Below are 19,270 nucleotides of genomic sequence, written 5' to 3'. Positions count from 1 at the left end.
CTTGCTAGCTTGCATGTATTGCGTAGGGCGCTTGAGCCTTGCAATCAATCGACGCTTGGAGATAGCTGGCAGTGCAGGATTAGTCAAAAAGCATGAAGACCTTGCATGGCTGGTTGTTGTGCGCAAGGGGCCTAGTCGAGGCTAGTGGGCTTGGATTTGCAGGTAATCGAAGAGCAGGGCTGTCACTTGCGCATGCAAGCCGTAGTACGGGAGATTTCGCCTCTAGAGTCTAGAGTCGAAAATTACATTTTTTATCTAAACCTACAGTACCCTAGGCCACGTTTCATTGAACATGAAATGTTTCGAAACGTGCTGCACGTTTCGAAACGTTTCAAATTGCAACACGTTTCGAAACGTTTCAAATTCAATGAAATGCGTTTCATTGTGACTATTACAGGTGATTTTGGCATTACATTCTTTGCACGACGCTGATAATGCTGCCAAATATTGGGCTGTTCCTCCCGATGAGCTGGCTGCAAATCTGAAACATTCAAGGGAGAAGAACCCTCAACATGTGGCAACCCCGTTGTGATCTGAGAGGTAGAGGGAACATCAAGTGGAGAACCCAAGTCAATTGACTGAACCAAATCAGCATCATCCTCAAATTGAATGATGTCTAGAGGTGTATCATCATATGGAGGCAACTCCTCATTGATGGGGTGCATGCTATCATGCTCTGCAAACAAAACATCCTTGCTTATTATTACTTTTCCTGTGGTTGGATCATAAAGCCTAAAGCCTCAGCTTTCAGTGCTATACTCCACAAAGATGCATTTATTGCTTTTATCATGAAGCTTGGATCTGTTTGCATCTGGAATCAAAGCATATGCAACACTTCCAAATACCTTGAATTGATTCACCTTGGGCTTGTATCCATAAAATGTCTTAAGAGGGGTCTTGTCAACCAATGCTTTTGTAGTGCATTGATTCTGAATATATATGGCTGTGACAATTGCTTCACCCCAAAATGCTTTTGACATTGTCTTGAATTTCAGCATACATCGTGTCATCTCTATGAGAATCCTGTTCTTTGTCTCCGCAATAGGATTATGCTGAGGTGTATGTGGCACGGTTTTGTGGTGCTTGATGCCATGTTTCTTCAAGTAATTCTCAAATGCATGTGAAGTATACTCTCCCCCATTGTCCGAATTAAGTGTTCCAATTCTAGAATTGGTTGGTGGTTCTCAGCCATAGCTTTGAACTCCTTAAACCAATTGAACACTTCACATTTACTTTTCATGAGAAACAGCCAAGTGAACCTAGAGTAATCATCAATGAATGTGACAAAATACTGATACCCTCTATGGGTTGTGACATTCATTGGTCCACAAACATCACTATGCACAATCTGCAACACCCTTTGTGCTCTTATGAACTTGGACCATCCTTTTGGAATGGTAGGCAATGCAACTTTCCAAGAGCACATCCTTCACACACATCATGGGCTGGTTGCTGTAATTCAGGCAAACCCTCAACCTTATTATGATTAAACATGTATGCCAAAGCTCTGTGATGTGCATGACCAAACCTGGCATGCCATAAACCACCTGGAGTAGCATAAGAGACAGCCATAGCATGCTGAATATAGGGTTGAGCCTCAAGTGCTTCTAGCCACAATTTCATACCCTTTTCGTGGATCCTTGATCTTGCATTGATCATCCTGAAATTCCACAAGCATGTGCTGATCATGAGCAATGGATGGGACTGAAATAAGATTCTTCCTCAAATCGGGAACATATTAGACATCATGGATATATTTTTTCTTTCTTGAATCCAGAAGGATGGGAATATGTCCCACTCCTGTGATGTCCTGGGATGCATCATCGGCACAAGTAACCTGTGTGTTATAAACATGTTTGATTTCTTCAAACCACTCTTTCCTGTAAGTCATGTGCTTTGATGCACCACTATCTAGATACCAAGTATCTATGGCAGTGAAAGAAGGAGCATGAGAGACATCATATGCAACTGAATCGCCCCTAGCACCAAAACTATCCTGAATTGCAGTAAATACAAAATCTCTTCCCTCTTCTACAGAATTTGCATGGGATGGTGGAGCATTTGCACTCTCAGCTGGTGCAACATAATTACTGCTTGTGCCTTGCATCTTTTTCTCATTGGCAATCCTTTTTTGGCACTCTGCAATGTAATGACTAGGTTTCTTGCATAGTTGCATTTACCCTTCTTCACCTTTGTACCTTTGTTTGCATTTCTTGCATTTATGTTTGCATTCCCCTCCTTCCTAGGCTGATAAGCATCACTGATTTTTTTCTAAAATTTACCCTTTCCATTAGTGGCAAGTGCTTGCTCACTCTTTTTTTTTTTTTTCCCAAAAAAGAGACTTCTATTAAGTAAGAAAGAAACTTGCTAGAGCAAGCTCTGTGCGGAAATACACCATGCTAAGCATGTAATAAAAAACACCTCAGAGGAATGAGGTAGAAAGAAACCAAGGCTGAGGCTGAAAATGCCATCTCAGCCTTGTAGAAGTCTCAGCAAAGAAGGGAGAGTCTCTCCAATTTCTGAGAAAAGTAACTCTCATGGAGGAGGCTGCACGAGATGATCCCTGCATGGTCGCCCAAATGGCCATCAGAGTGTGTATTGTATCTGTCTAAGTACTGGCCAAGATCTGAGAAGGGTGAACCTGAGAACCCTCCAAAGCCTCAGTGCATCTGGCTCACCAAATGTGCCATGCTGCAATGCTAACTAGGATCTCCCATGGAGAGTCGACCGTGGAGTGAGCAGCCCTGAAAAGAGTGGCCGGAACATCCTCTAGAGAGCACGACTCCACAAGGTGTCGTCGGATGTGAAGAGTCCAAGAGGAATCAAGTCTCTCAAAAAGTACCTGGGGCCCTGAAAGAGTAAGCCAAGCCACTGAACCCCAGGTCATATAGAAAGGTAGGCGAACAAAAGTGCTGAAAAGTCTTGCAATCCCCTTCCATATGATTCTCGCCTGTCTGCAATCCCATAGGCAGTGTTGTATTGTCTCCAAAGCAGAAAGGTAGCGAGGGCAAGAAGGGTCAGCTTCGAACTTGGACCTCCAATGGTTTATTGCTATCCCACCATGAATAGAAAGCCAAAAGAAGAGAGTGATTTTTGTATTTCGGTGGGATTTCTAGAGTCTCTGCCAAAAAAATTTCTACAAGTCAGCAGGAATCTGAAAGTTCTCCCAATGATGAGCTCTGGTGGGCTTCCAACCCCTACAGCTGAGCTGAAATTTCTTGGCATTATTGACCGTGTAACGAAAGAAGGGGATGCCCTTCTCTCGGTGCTCTTCATCTATCCATTCCCATTCCCCAAGGTCCCACTGTAAAAGCTTAATTGGGACACCTCCATAGAGCCACAGCCTCCATGAGCCAAGGGCAAGGAGAAGCGGGTCAGGATTCAAGTACCACTGTGAAAGAGAGCCATGCTCCATGAAGCCCACTATCCTGACTGGTTGAAACGGTAACTCCAACAAGATATCGTCTGTGGATCTGGACAGCTTGCCCCCCGAAGAAACATCAAATACTAAGGCATCCTCATGTGGGTCAAGAAAAGCAATCACCTGTAAAGAAACTCCCAATTTGGAAAATGCCCCCATCCAGGTGGAGCAAGTAATAGGCATGTCATCTGTGTCCACCCAATCCAAGGGCAAGGCTGCATCAATCTGTTGGACTCTCCTTGCACTCCCTCTGAGATTAAGAACCATCTGGGCCTGTTGGTTTGCAGGAAGCTTCCTGAAGGCTTTCCATGCTCCCACTATAGATGCAGGGCCCCTCTCCCATCTTGGCCACTGCATGTAAGGAGAAGCTCCAAGTGGTCTGCCAAGCTCATCCAAAATCCTGTCATTCCACATGATAGGTTGCCTTTCAATCTCTTCACGGGTGGATGGGGGAATCCTGCGAAGAGTACTCCTGAAGCTGGCCCATGCTTTCAGGATAGCAACCATAAGAGGGGAAGAGGGAGACCTGAGGTGGGCTGTGGTGAAAACCCATCTAGTACTGTGTGTCCAATCCTCTCCTGAAGTGGGCGTGTGAGACTGTATGCATCTGATAAAAAATCCTTCCAAGGCTCTTGCCTTGGCATAAGCCCTCTCACAACGAACTTGCAGAGTAAAGCTCTGCACTGTAGATCTGGGTTGATGATATTCAAACCCCCTTCTCTTGTAGGAAGAATCAAGGTCTCCCAAGCCACCCTGGCTGTAACATCAGTTGTGCCATCTAGACCACTCCATAAAAAGTTTTGTACAGGCCTCTTAAGCTGAGTGATACAATCCCTAGAGTGGCACCAACAAGAGCATACAAACCATGCTGTGGCTAGAAGAACCTGGTTAACCACCACCACCCTGGAGGCCAAGTCAAGTTTGGTTGAGGTCCAGAAAAGGAGCTTTCTTCTGATGCTTTCCAACACTGGAGCAAATTGTTGTAAAGGAGAGATGCCCACCCCAACCTGGCAGCCCAAATATTTGACGGAGACGCCCCTCTGTACCCAAGTGAAGCCAATATCATTACCCCAATCCGGGGTGTCATCCTTGCAAATCCAAAAACCATTGGATTTATGCCAATTAATGTGTGCACCTGTAGCCGTGCAAAACAATCCGGAAGGAAGTGAGTGTCCTGGGGGAGGCATCCAAAAAAACAGCCGTGTCATCTGCCAACTCACTATCCAGGAGCTCTTCTTCCCGGCATATAGGAAGCCTCAGCCCATAAATATCAGCTTGAGATCTAATGTAGATACTCATAGCTTCCGCCACAAACAGAAAAAGAAACAGGGCAAAAGGACATCCCTGGCAGGCGGGGATCTGGAAATCTGAAACTTGTCCCCTCTTACCCCCCCAATGAGCAACTGGCTATGGGTTGATCTGTAGAGAGAGGATATTCCTCTAATCCATGCATCTGAAAAACCAAAGCGAGATAGAGTACCCTCTAAAAAATCCCAGTATACTCTGTCGTAAGCTTTCTCAAAGTCCAAGAGTAGAATGACCAATCTCTGGCGGCTCTGCATGGCCCATTTTGAGGCCTCCCAAAATGAGAAAATATTATAAAAAATACTTCTGCCATGCACAAACTCTGTCTGCGTGTCATGAATCAAATCTGGAAGAAAAACCTATAGCCGCGGACTGATGGCTTTTGCTAGAATCTTGTAAAAAGTGCCCAATAGAGTGATGGGTCTCCATTGCATAGTTACGCTGAAACGTCGAAACGGCGCATCAAAGACCCAAAACGCCGTTTCGGCCGTTCCAGACTCCCCGAAACATGAAACGGCCCCGAAATGCGAAACGCCGTCTGAAACGGCGATCAGAAATGCCGAAACGGCATCTGACCTAAAAAGAGAGCAAAAACAAGAAAAAACGCCGCCCGTCGTCGCGTGTTTTCGCCCTTCTGCCTGCTGCTCTCCCCCTCGATTTCTTGCCCACCTGGTTCTCTTCCGAGTCTCGAGTCCCAGTCCTACGAGTGGCTGCTCTTTTGGACACCCGGCTTTGGTCACTGGTGAGCACATTTCCTTTCTCTATGCTTCTCTTGCCTCAAACATCTTGCTGTTTTTTGGTTGCAACCATTGATTCTTGGCTTTTTCCTTTGAAATTTGATCTATTGCAACTTGTACAAGTGCTCTTTTTGCTCATGAATATGGCTTCACAAAGCGTTGTCCCTCAGCAAGAGAAGGAGTTCACCCAATCGGATTATTGGTGGAGCCAAGTTGATTTGGTAGGCAAGTATGACTCCAAGAAAGGGGGAGCTCGCAAGTTTAGATGCAGATGGTATGGATTGGAGCGAGGAGGGAACCCTGATAGGGTCAAATGTCATCTTCTTGGCATTAAGGATGGGGGGATTGGGCTATGCTCCGTAATCTCACCACAAGAGAAATAAAGGTTGCAAAGAGAGGTTGAAGTATTGCCCACTACAAAAAGGGCAAAGACAATGGCTTCCACTGGTGTAGGAGCTTCTTCAGGTGCTCATGCAGCACGTGTTCAGCAGGCCACTGTATTTCGGAGTCCTCTTCCCTATGCTACTACGGCTTCTTCTTCTGCGAGTGCACATGGAGCTCCTGCTAATATTCCTGCTACATCTCGGTCTACTTCACAAAGGCAGGGCAGTCTTTACACATCATGGCATCCGCAAAGGAAGGCACAAGTAGATGCAGTTGTGACCCGATTTTTTTACTCCAATGGGATTAGCTTCAATGTTGCTAGATCACCCTACTTCAAAGAGATAGTGTCATAAATCAAAACATTTGGATCCACATATACCCCTCCCACATTTGATGCTTTGAGGGGCAAGCTTCTAGAGGATGAGGTGGTGGCAGTTAAGCAAGCTATTGAACCTGTGAAAGAGAAATGGGTAAGTATGGGGTAAGTTTGGTTGCAGATGGATGGAGTGATGTGCGAAGTCACTCACTAGAGGGTATCCTTGCATATTGTAGGGGATCTGCACTCTACATACACTCCATAGAGTGTGGAGTGCAACAAAAAACAGCACCTGTATTGATGCAAATGTGGGCAGATGCAGTGGAATATGTGGGGCCATCTAATGTTTTGCAACTTGTTTCAGATGGGAAAAATACCAATAAGGCAGCAGGTGCATTATTGGAGCAAAAGTATCCTCATATCCAGTGGAGTGCTTGTGTAGCACATTGCTTGAATAATTTATTGAAAGACATTGGCAAATTGGATTGGGTCAAGAATGTTATTGACAATGGAAAAGAGGTGGTTAACTTCATCACACGACATAATTTTTCTCTTGCTTTGTACCGTAAATTTGCCAACAAGGAGCTTGTGAAGTATGCAGAGACAAGATTTGCATATAACTTTTTGATGCTTCGCAGGCTCCTTGAAATGAGACCTGCACTTAAACAAGTTGTGGCAAGCCCAGAGTGGGATGCATGGCCCACTTCTAGGCAGGCTCTTGGAATTTATTGTTATGAATTGTGCATAGGCAGTGATGAATTTTGGGCTGATGCATCTCACATTGTTGATCTATGTGTGCCTATTGTGAAGCTTCTTAACCGAGTTGATGGAGATATGCCTTTTCTTGGTAAGGTGTATGAGGGGATGGATCGGATGATTGAGAATATCAGAGAAATAGAAAAGGATCCCCAAAGGTTGAGAGAATTGGAAGAGTTGGCTGTGAGCAGATGGAATCAATATTACTCTCCCATGCATGCAGCTGCCTTTGTGTTGGACCCGGAGTTTCAACACAAGGCAAGTGCACAACATAGTGATGCAGAGGTTGTTCGTGGTTGGAACCTCACTCTTCAAAAGATGGTGCCAACTCCTGATGGACGGCGGAGGATAAAAGACCAGCTTGCCAATTATCGCAATAAGGAAGGCATGTATGGATGGCTAGATGCACAGCATGATAGGTAATATTAACTCATTTTAATTTTCAGATTTTAGGAACTTGTAATTTGTTATTTAATACAAAATTAGAAATCTGAAATTTATGAGTTTTGGAATTTCAGATTTCGAGTTGGGGCTGTTACATGGTGGGAGGATTATGGAGCTGATTCCCCCGAGCTGCAAAAGCTTGCCATCCGCATTCTAAGCCAAGCTTGCACCTCCTCTTCTTGTGAGCGTTTGTGGAGTAGCTTTGCCCATATCCACACAAAGAAGAGAAATCGTCTGTGAACGCAACGGGCCAATGATCTTGTCTTTGTTAATGCAAACTTGCGTTTGCTTAACAAGATGAGACACGAGTATACGCATGACAAATATATTGGATTTCATAGCCCAGATGATGCCTACTCATCTGATAATGATGATTTGTTAGTAGAGGAGAATGATGATGAGAAGGAGGAGGAGGCAGAGGTTGAGTCTCAGGATGAGGATGAGGATGAGCTTATTATTTGATCATATATGATATGATCCTCGATGTAGCCTTTTTTGGGTTTCAGGCTTTCAGCTTTCTTTTTGTTACTATGACATTTGGGCTTTGAAAGCTCAATTACAATTTATGAATCATGATTGGTCTCTTAAATATCATGAATCATGAATCATTTTTCCATTTTGTAACTTGTTATAGGATTTATAAATTACCCCACCTTGCGTAATTGAAATTTGCATTATGTGATTGGTAACTGGTTGAACAATGAAACTTGAATCTCCAAAGTTCAAAGTTACAATCAATATTAATGGTACTAGGTAGAGCTATAGCTTATTGTGTACTTTTTTTGAAGGTAGAGCACTCTAAATGTGTGTATGCATTACTCTAAACCCCCTTGATGATGTGGCGTTTCCCCGTTTCACCCCCTCTCAAAAATCCCGAAACGTTTCCGTTTCCGTTTCCCGTTTCCCCGTTTCTTGTAACTCTGCTCCATTGAGACACAAGATTCCTATTACCCCCCTTTGGGATGAGATGAATGAGACCATCTGTAAGTGAGTCCGGCATCTCAACAGAGTCCCACACGCCCTGCAGGGCTGATGTAATGTGATCACCAATTTGCTCCCAAAAAGTAATAAAAAAGGAGGGGGTAAGTCCATCTGAACCTGGGCACTTGCCCTTGTGAAGGGCAAGTAATGCAGTCTTGAATTCTGCATTGGTGAAAGGTGCATCCAGAGAAACATACTTCTCATCCTTCACCAATATAGGGATACACTGCCAAATAATCTCCGTGGCATCATCAATGGCTTGTGTGCTTGGATCTGCAGTAAGAAGGGATGCAAAAAAATCTGAAGCTACACGCATGACAGCATCAAGATCTGACTGTAACACCCCGTTTGAGTCAACAAGCTGCGAAACACTATCTCTACTATGTTTGGGCCCATGAGTAAAGAAAAAGTGTTTGTTGACCCTGCCACCCATCTGAATCCAAAAGGATTTCTGTGCATGAAAGGCATATTCTGCTCTTTGATCCAACAATGTCTGCAAATGAGCCTTTGCTGCAGCAAGGCACTCCTGGATCCAAGCATCTGTGGGCCTCTTCTGCTCTTCCCTCTGAAGGGACGCTAATTGCTGGCGTACACCAATCTCACATCTGAGAATCTCCTGTCTCCTAGAATCAGCAACTGTATGATAATAGTCACTAATTTCGGATAACGCTGTAGCTACCTGAGATGGGTGGACAGCTCCACCCTGTATGTGAGAAACCCAAATCTGTAAAATATCCTCCGTGAGGCTCTCCTCTGCATAAAAAGCATCCGGAATCCTGACACTAGCAGAGCGTCCTCTCCGATGAGGCTCTAGAATCTGCAACACCACTGGAAAATGATCTGAGGTGGAAACCCCAGTAGAAATGCATACAGATCCTCCTCTGTCAAGTGCCCAATCGTCTACATAAAATCTGTCAATCCGTGCATGAATGGGCATGTGTATTCTCCTGTTCGACCAAGAGTACAGGAGTGACTATGGTAGGCAACTCAACCATGTTGAAGTCGCCACCAATGATCTAAGAATCTGCAATGGGGGCCCAAGAGAGTAACTCCTTCCAAAAGGAGATCCGCTCCCCTCAGTTGTTGGGAGCATAAAGATTGAGAAGACCAATCTTACGCCCTCCAATCAAAATAATGATCCATTGAGCTCTAGAAGGGGAGATAATACCATGACCAGCAATCAAGGGGAGAATAGAAAGAGAGATTGAAATGCAAGTACCTCCCCTTGTGCCCATAGCAGGCGACCAGAAGGTATGTCCTGAAAGCAGTTTGCCAGACTTAGAGCAATCACTGGCATCCAGCTTGTGTTTCTGGATAAAAAGGATATCAATAGCACCTCCAGTGACACCTGGATGAAGTTGGTTCCGGATCAGTTGCCTACGGCGACGGTGTGGAACTCCGCCTAGACCTTGTATGTTCCAGCTGACTATCCTCATCGACAGGAGGATGCTGGATGGAAAGGCTTACCCGACCTAGTAGAGGAGACCAGCTTCCCCTAGGCCGAAACACTCCTGCTGAGGGCAGGAAACTCAATAGGTGAAAGGATCCCCACACCTGCTAAAAGGGAGGCCCTGTCAGAAGGAATCACAATGATCGGGACTCCTAAGGTGGAGGGCACAAACTCCTCATTATCCATGAAAGTCGCCGAATCTGCCAGTGCTGAAAAAGAATTCCCGATAAGTAAGTCTGGCCGAGGAGTGCGAAGAAGACTTGTACTCGTGGAAGATGGAGGAGGACTTGCCAGGCCTCTATCAGCAGAACTAGAGCTGGGGGTTGAGGAGGCCTGTGACTGGGGTGAAGAGGAATCAGGAGCCCTCATCTGCGCCTGCACTTTCTCGGTTGTCCTGACTGTGGCAGGAACAGTCTGCGGGGAAGAAGTACCTATAGCCCCCTCGTGGTCAAAAACCAAGGGGTCAGAAACCAAAGTGACTGGGGCTGGTGGATCTAAAGGCCCCTCCTGATGTGGAACTGTAGTGTCTAGGGCTGCATCAACATCCACCTCTGGAGTCTGGAAGGTGTCTATCTGAACAGGATCAAAAGTCTCCTCCTGAGGTAAGGGAGCCGCTCTGATAGCTCTCCATCGTGGTACTGGGTGTGCTGCGGGCATTGGGCGCCTTGCTGTCCTTGGTGGTCTTGGGGTACACGAAGCAGGGCACCTTGTTGCTCTTGGTGGTCCTGGAGTGCGTGGTACAGGGTGCTGGGGAGGTGCAATCGTGGTAGTACGTGAAGAAGCCACACCAGAAGACCTCTTGGGTCTTTTTCTCTTCCTTGGGCAGTCTCTAGCTCTTGCTGGCTTATCACAGTCAGGGCTGATATGTCCCCACTCTCCCACAGTTCCAGCACTTCACATTGCTCATGTATCCCCGTCCTCTACCTGTTCCAGCTGTATTTCCTTCACTTCCAGCCTGTACATCTCTCCTGTTGTTTTAGCTCCAAGCATTGGGGATGTGGTCAATTAACTTAGCAAAAGAGGAGGGGCAAGGCTGTAGCAGTGGTCCTCAATCAGTAAAGCAAGAATTAAAAACGCATTACTCATTCCAATGCATGGTCTGATTCTATTCTGAAACATGTATGAAGATTAGATCTTACTTGGTTAAATCAAGGATTACGGACATCTCCGGGTACACATTCAGCCAATCTCCGTCCACCTCCACCGGCCGCGAGAACCGTCATTTTTTCAGAAGACGAGTTGCAACAGCTCTAGAAAGATGTGGAATTAGAGGGCTCCATATCACTTTTCGCCCGCATCTTTGGGTCACACCCTTCCAGATCACAGGCTAGAGACTGGATGCTAGCGACGTTACCAAGAGACCTCGCCCCACACCTCATGATTCGACTTTTGGGACGTGGATTCTTCCAAGTGGTTTTCGACTCCCACGAGTCCACAACCCTTGTTCTCAAAGCTAATCCCCTGGCTTTGGGTTCGAGGAGGATCTTTCTTTTACCCTACACCTTGGGCTTCAATCCGGTCAAGGAGGACAGGTAGGTCACATCACTATTCATTAGATTTCTTGGTCTTCCTCAAGTCTACCATCGACTACTTGCCACTATCGGAGCCACATTCGGAGTGGTCACTGAGATCCCCTCCCTTCTTGGCATGCCTTCTTCCTCGACAAAGGCAGTCAGTGCAGACGGGGTGCTGAATGGGAATCCATTCGCCAATCGATGTGAAAAGGCCGATTCCAACACTGAAAAAGCTCCGTCCGTGAAACTACTGCCCAGGACACCCTGAACGCGGGCGCAGGAAGAAGGAGAAAGAGAGGGTAGGAGAGAGGGGAAGGGAAGGAGAGGATAGACTGAAGGGGGAGACGGAGGTAGGCTGAGGGGGAGGCGTGGGGAGCTGAGTTAGAAAGAAGGGGGCGGGGAGGGAGAGGGAGGAGGTTTATATATATATATATATATATATAACTCTTTTTTTTTGGGGGGGGGGGTCTCCTTGGGGGGGGAGAGGGAGGGGGAGCGAGGGGGGCGGGGGAGGAGAAGGGGGGGGGTTGGCGGGGGAGAGGGAGGGCGGAGGAAAAGGGGGCAGCGGGGAGGGGGAGAGCAGCGGGGGGGGAGAAGGAGGGCGGGGAAGGAGAAGGGGGTGGGGGGGCTGGCGGGGGAGAGGGAGGGCGGAGAAGGGGGCAGTGGGGGGGGAGAGGGATGACGGGGGAGGAGAAGGGGGGCGGGGGGGCTGACGGGTGGGGGAGAGGTAGGGCAGGGAGGGAGAGGTAGGGGCAGAAGGGAGGGAGAGGTAGGGGGCAGCGGGGGGGAGAGGGAGGGCGGGGAGGAGGAAGGGGAGAGGGAGGGTGAGGGAGGAGGGAGAGGGGGCTGGCGAGAGGGGAGGGAGAGGAGGAGCAGCGAGGGAGGGAGAGGGGGGGCAGCGAGGGAGAGGGAGAGGGAGAGGGGGCTGGTTGAGAGAGGGAGAGGGGGGGGCAGTAGCTCACGGGGAGGAGCAGCAGCTGTCCTTTTGCTTGCTCACTCTGACTAGAGGAACGGCCTGAATCGGAAGTCCTCGTTTCTTCTTGTAAAAGCAAGCTGACTAACTCTGCAAAAGTGAGTGGAGTAGCCTTGAGGATAATGGTTAAGGAAGTAACAAATGTATTATATGAGGGAGCCAGACTATTAGTCTAGTATATTATAGGTTTTGTCAAAATCGATCTTTATAAAGCATACATCTTGATAATGCACTGAAGTAGTTTGACAAACAAGTCATTAAGCTTCTTGTGCAAGGCAATGCTTCTTGCTTCATTCTTGACATTCCACATACTTTTCAATCTATCCCAAGCTGCCTATGAAGTCTTGCAAGACTTGATAGTGGACTTAATGTGTGTCTTCACAGACAATGCAATCAAAGACAAAGCTTGGGCATCCTTGCAATCAAACCTCTTTTGATCTTCAGTGGGGCAGCAACCTGGGTAGTGGTAGTGGAAGATGCACTAGAGCTAGGTGCACCAGGTCTAGCCTTATCCCCATTCACAATGTCCCATAAGCCCTTTCCAACCAAGATATTATTGAGTGTGAATGACGACAAAGCATAGTTGGGTCCATCCAACTTATCTACCTCAGTCATGGTACCAAAATTCTCATTGAGAGACATGATTGTGAGCTCAAGAATAAAGGCAAATATACTTGCAAAGAAAGGACAGCTAATGGACAACTGAAAGAGCTGATTGCTATGCAATCACTGCAATGGCATTCATTGACAGTGGCTGCTCTGAAATAACAGTAAATCTGCCCCGAAAATTCTGCTCAAACCTCAATCCCTCCCGGGATGCAAAATGCAATCAAGCACTTTATATCTGCCCCAAAAGTAGTCCTCAATCACAGCCAAACACTGGCTCAAATGCAATGTACTTCTATAACAAAAAATCAGCTTGTATCTCAGCCAAACAATGGCTCACAATGCGATAGCAAACTCTTGCTCAATAGGCATCCAAAAGTGCATCAACTTACAGCCAACACTTGGCCTTGCGCCATCGCGCACCCGTGTCACCCTCTGCCTTCAAAATGCACAACACTTGAGCAATGATTTGCACTCAATGTATAGCCCAAAACTGCCCCAGATGCATTGACACCTGTGCAATGCAATCTGCAAGACACTTGTGCAATGCTTTCTGCAAGAGCCAATTGGGAGAGGCTGAAAATGAGCTGAAGCAAGGATCATGAGCTGGAGAGCATGAGCAGGAGCAGGAGCAGGAGCTGAACCACCAAGCTGAATCCGGAGCTGGAGAGGTGAATGGTGGATCTCCTCGAAGTGTGTGCGAGCTGCGAGTTGTACGGATAGTACGATCATATTCGATGCATGCCTTGGAGGCTGAATGCAAGTTGCAAGTTCGAAATGCGAGCTGGTTGGAGCAGGATGTATGGACATCAGGTCTGTACGATTGTACGGATTGGTATCTTGGTAAGAGGTTGTGATCAAAATGTATGTTTTGATAGGCCGTGTAGGTGGGTGGTGTAGTCGATTGTGTGGTGAGACGAAGAGTGTTGATGCTAAAGAAAAGATATGGATGATCAGCCACAATGGAGGTGATGAAACATAGAAGTCCGTGATGTGTGGAAACATAGAAGTCCGTGATGTGTGATGTAATCAATCATGCTAGACCCTCCATGTGGAAAGCAGGTGAAGCCACTAGATGAGGGCCATCGCTTAAGACCATTATAGTATAGACGAGATTGAGTCTTTTACGAGGACCCTAGGGGGAGTTGGTTGCTCTCTTATCAGTTCCTTACTCTAGATTCTATTATATGCTAATGATGTTGTGCTCTTATCTTCGTCTGTTGAGGGGCTCTAGAGACATCTAGATGCATTGTTGTTTTGTGAGTTCCATGATTTGAAACTTCGGTAAAACCAACGTTATGATCTTCAACACCTCCCGAGCAACTGTACACAAAGAGCAGTTTACCTTTGACGATCGCCAGTTTAAATTGTCTCATCATACATGTACTTGGGGGTTCTATTTTCTTGCCCTCTCTTCACGATGAGATCGGCGACGTAGGCCTACTTGAATAGAGGATACGCCTCCCTTGCCCGATTGGAGAGACATCTCTTCCACTCGCATTTTCAAGATCCATTGACCAAGATTCTCTTGTTCAACTCCTTGGTTCGAGTGGCAGGCTTGTATGGTAGCCCTTGTTAGGGACCAGACCTATCTGATACAGAGTGGACCTGAGTGGAGATATTATAGGTTCTCTTGTTATCACGGATGATTCGTTTTTGTTCCCCATCAGATCATTCAGGCTGAGTTTGGGGCATCTCCATTGCAGTTAGATGCGGCATTCCAAACTTATCGATATGCATGTGAGATTATGGCTCATGTATCGTAGGGCAACATAGACTACCTTGATTGGTGCTATCCTCTTCTATGGCATTAGTACCTTAGGGTGGTCAGAGATGATGGTACGCGCACACATGTAGAAGGTTCAAGACATTGGGTTTCTATATAGGCAGGTTGCCATCCTTTCAGTAAAGTATTAGCGCTCCGTTTGTCCCGTTTCGGGGCAACAAGTTCAATCTGATCATCTAAGAGAATCTTCTGAAGTTACACACATTCAGGACTTGGTTGGCACATAGAGAGCTTCTTGTGAAGCTCAACTTCTATAGGGACCACTGCTTACGCATCTCCAAGTAGGGTTTTATTATCCCACCTAGGTATACTCAGATCCACCTACCACACTCACTTAGGATTGCCATTGGGCAGTTCCATGTGTCATCGCACCGACTCCGTATCGAGAGTGAACGAGCAGAGGGGATTCCCAGAGAGAGTCGTATCTGCACACTATGTGAGCAGCATGAGGTCGAGTCAGGGAAGCACTTCGCCTTCCGTTGCCCAATCTACTACGAGATCCATGGACAATACTACTGCCTTCCTTCATGAGGTGGTCCGACAGATCATAGAGACAGGGGCGGGGGGGCCTTACTCGACCCATCTCAGAGTGTGATCACAGAGTTCTTCTAGCTAGAGCATCTTGCCCCTTGATCACAGATAGTAGGAGAGGTTGGGACCCTGAAACTGAGACGCGGCACACTCGATAGACGACAGATTCACAGATCACGCTAGGTGATATGTGATCTATGTTCGAACTTGGGATACGGCCGACAAGGGTTGCTGTAGCACTTGTTAGACAGCAGACAACGATCTATCACAAGCTTCTTGTCTACACTGCCTAGCTCGTCACTGGCATAGTTACCAAGGAACGGCGTTCTGACATCCGGAACGTCTGGAACACCGTTCCAGGTAGCAGGCCAGAACCGGAACGGGGCTCGGAACGCCATTTTTTTAAATTTTTTTGCTCTTTGAAAGTTTCAAATGGGTATTTTAGAGATTGTATATAAAGTTTAAAGCTGTAAAATGTTAGTTTCTTTCATTTTCTAACACAATTTTAAGCCATATGATGATGTGTTGTGTATGACGTGGTGTTCCAGTTCTCGTTCTCGTTCCCGTTCCCAGAACGTTCGCGTTCCGACACCCGAAAATTTGGAACGTTTCCGTTCCTTGGTAACTATGGTCAACGACCGTACCTTGATGTTTCATACCATGTGTGTGCTGCATTGTATTGTATCGGAGAGGTTGTATTTGTTTTGAGGATGATGATGCCAGTGAGGACTATGGCTATGGTGACATTGATGATTATGACATTGACTAGCATGGTTTAGGATGCTCGCTTAGTAGCTCCACCCTTTTGCTCATTTGTCAGTCTCATAGACCCATGTGTCCTCATAAAATTTCTTTCTTTTCTTTTCTCACAGTTGAAGGCCCTATGTCCTCCTCATATAGGGGCTCCAAGGCAGGGACATTGACTTCCAACAACTCGATGAAAAGCCAAGAATCGAGATTGACACCGGGTTGTTCCAAAGGGCTTCGAAATGGGAGCCATTGGAGCATCTTCATCGGCAAGTTGGGATCGGGCCAAGATGTGTCGGTGAGAGGGGTTGTTGGAAAAGTCACCTTCCCATTTTGTAAGCCCTCATATGAGGAGAGTGTGGGGGAGGTAGACTTAGGGTTAGGGCTGCCACATGGGTAGCATATTGGTTGCCTTGTGGGCAGCATACAGCAAGAAAAAGAGGGAAAATAGGGCTGCCATATGGGCAGCGCATGGGCTGCCATGGGTGCAGCACAATCAGGGCGATACCTGGCAATATGGAGCCAACATGGTGGACTGCAACAAGGCGGGGTAGACACGTGGCAATACGGCTCAGTTTGGAGCAGGTCTACACATGTTTAGAAGGCTGGAGCAGTACGTTTACGTGGCAAGTGACATCTGTAATAGTATGGATCTATACGGCAGTCTGTAGGAGCCGAACGAGATCTATGCAGAGGTCCTTGGACATGGCAATGGCTTGAATAGAGGCGGATGTGCTGGAGCAGGATTGCGTCTGCTTGAAGCAGGTCTAGGGCTTGCAAGAAGACCCAACTGGGGTTGTGGTGCCACTACCCACGTGGCCAGGCGGCTGAAAAGTGGCTTTTGGTTGGGTTGGTCTAAGCCAGCCAACTAGCCCGGGCTTTACAGCCAAACTGGTCGGCCAAATCAGGCTTGCTGGTCGGTTGAATTGGGGCTGCAAGTCAACCAGTTTTGGGTTCCTTTAGGGCCTATAAATATAGCTCCTTAGGGGGGCGTTACTCATCCATTGTGGCAGCCTTCGAGGAGCAGACTGGAGCAGCGGATCAATAGTTTTTGGGCCTACATCCAGGAGGACCAAGAGGGAGCTGAGAGCTGTAGATAGAGCTCAAGGAAGGGCTGCACTCTTGGCTGTCTTCTATTGCAGCATGGCACAAGGATCAAGATATCCACTAGAGTAGCAGTTGGCAGATTGGAGTAGGACATAGCCAGTGAAAAGGGCTTCCACAAGACTGAGGAAGGTGGCAAGGACCTGCAGACAAAGAGTTCACATGAGGCTGCACTCCTAGGCTGACATTCAGGGCAATAAGGTGCATGGATCAAGGCATGGAGACTAAAGTCTACTGAAGCTCTATGAGGAGCACGAAGGCTTAGAGATTTAGAAGTCCCACGGAGGTAGTAGGATAACACCATTTGGTAAGGACAGGGGACCATGGTTTGATGGGACTCTAGACTCCTTTGTTTTGTGTCTGTTTGGTGGATGGAAATATATTTTGTTGGTTCTATATCTCTATTGGAGGATCATCTATTTACTAGCTTGCACACATTATGTTGAGTACACAAAGTGTAAAGTTTTGATTCTGTAGTTAAACACTTCTATGTGAACTCCTGGGCTATCTATCAGTCTTTGCTGTGGGTACCCTCTGTTGTGGTTTCTAACAATGAGAGCAGGAAGCTCTTTGATGAGCCCCTGATTAAGAGGTGCTTACAATTGTATTTTGATCCTTGACTTGCAATGAAATTCTGCATGTCATAAATTTAATCAGCCAAGGCCCCCGAACTTACAACATTGATTTTGTGGCTACTAAGGGAGGGTGTGCATAAGCTGCTTGGAAGGTTCTAATAGGAATGGCATCTATAGAAAATTTTGATGCACACAAACTCCATGACAAATAGCTACTCTTATGATGAATTTCAGCACGATTAGATGTAATATGGCAGTAGTTCTTCTAAGACTTGATTGGCTCATTTACATTATTGGTGCTAGATGGAATGTTTAATTGAATAGTAGTCCCTCGCCCAAAGACTCAAAAGAGAAGTTCAAAATCGGCTGGCTAAACTTCAGATCTGAATCTAAAGCTATAGTCCTGTGGAGTTGGAAAATATGTTTTAGAACAACCATCAATGTTTAGACTTGCGCTTTTTTGAAGAGAAAGGGAATGTGCCATTTATAAGAATCAATACTTTGTTAATTATGCTAAAAATCCCTTGCTCAGCTTTATATTAGATTAGAACTTGGCATTAGGCAGCTTATTATCGAAACAGTTTTTTGAATTGAGTCCTTGTAAGGAAGATATCCTTGTTTAATTGTCGGCAGATAAAAAATGTATCCAAAGGCAGTGGAAATTTTTGTGAGCTTATACCTGACTGAACTAAGTCTTGTTAGTGATGGGTAAGAATTAGGTGACCTAGTTCCTCTATGAGGAGTCCTGCCTAATCCAAAATCATCAATGAATCTTTGCGACAATTGCTCATCCATGAGTCAAAGGCTAGGAAACGATTTAAGCCACAAGTGGAAAAGATGAAATGCTGGTTGAAACATCATGCTGGGTGCTGAAAATACTACCGCAAAAGCTCGAGATCTTTTGCATATCCTCATTAGTTTACCAAGTCATGTTTGAGTCATCAAGGTCTTGCCACTTGACAAGTGCTATCAAGTCAAAATCATGTTTTATGGTGCCGATTACGGCCTTGATGCCATGGTGAAAACAGGGTGTGGTTGGATTGCAAATGCCTCTGGAAAAGGGGTTCCGAGTGCTCACTGATGTAACGAAAGAAATAGCAAGCTTACAGGCCGGACATAGGGTCAAACTTGAATGTGTAACCAGACACCATCAATATTTACAGTATTCGAAGTGTTACACTGCAAGCAAATGACTTTTACATGCCTCAAGTATTTAGTCTACATTGGCATAGTTTACGGCTACAATTCTAGTAAATATCCACGTGTATTATGAAAAGTACAGTAAAGCTATGGTCCTTATACAGGTGCATTATCATTGATGTTAAAACATTTACTTTTGTATTTATTTCCACAGAAAAATTGATTCCATTTTTAAACATTGCAAGAACACGATTTTGGGAAAGGATTCACAAAACATTGACATTAGTCATTTTTGAACTTTAACGATGAACACATTTGGTTTTAAGGTTTCTTGCTCCTTTATAAACATAACATCTTTCAGTAGCTCTCAAGCAAAATTTATTCGCATTAAGTTCATTCAAACCTCTGTCTCAAGGCTTCCCTAAACGTACGATATAAGCTCTCTGATAATGTTGTTTGTACAATGTATTTATTCTTGTTACAGGAAATTGGTTGCCTGA

At 46.0% G+C, this 19,270-nt stretch overlaps 1 protein-coding gene and 1 pseudogene across 1 annotated transcript in view; both read left to right on the top strand.

Annotated features, from left to right (window-relative positions):
* Nucleotides 1-19,270, top strand: part of LOC147885306 (mitotic spindle checkpoint protein BUBR1-like) — a 55,730-nt gene that overhangs the window by 14,247 nt on the left and 22,213 nt on the right. The gene's annotated exons all lie outside the window — the stretch shown is intronic.
* Nucleotides 5,607-19,270, top strand: LOC147885307 (uncharacterized; annotated as a pseudogene).

The sequence above is a fragment of the Dipteris shenzhenensis genome, chromosome 25 (genome assembly GCF_047967505.1).
Source record: "Dipteris shenzhenensis isolate YYH24624 ecotype China chromosome 25, Dip_SZ_1.0, whole genome shotgun sequence".
NCBI lineage: Eukaryota > Viridiplantae > Streptophyta > Polypodiopsida > Gleicheniales > Dipteridaceae > Dipteris > Dipteris shenzhenensis.
The sequence above is the reverse complement of the archived record's forward strand: the minus strand, read 5'-3'. Positions and strand labels throughout refer to the sequence as shown.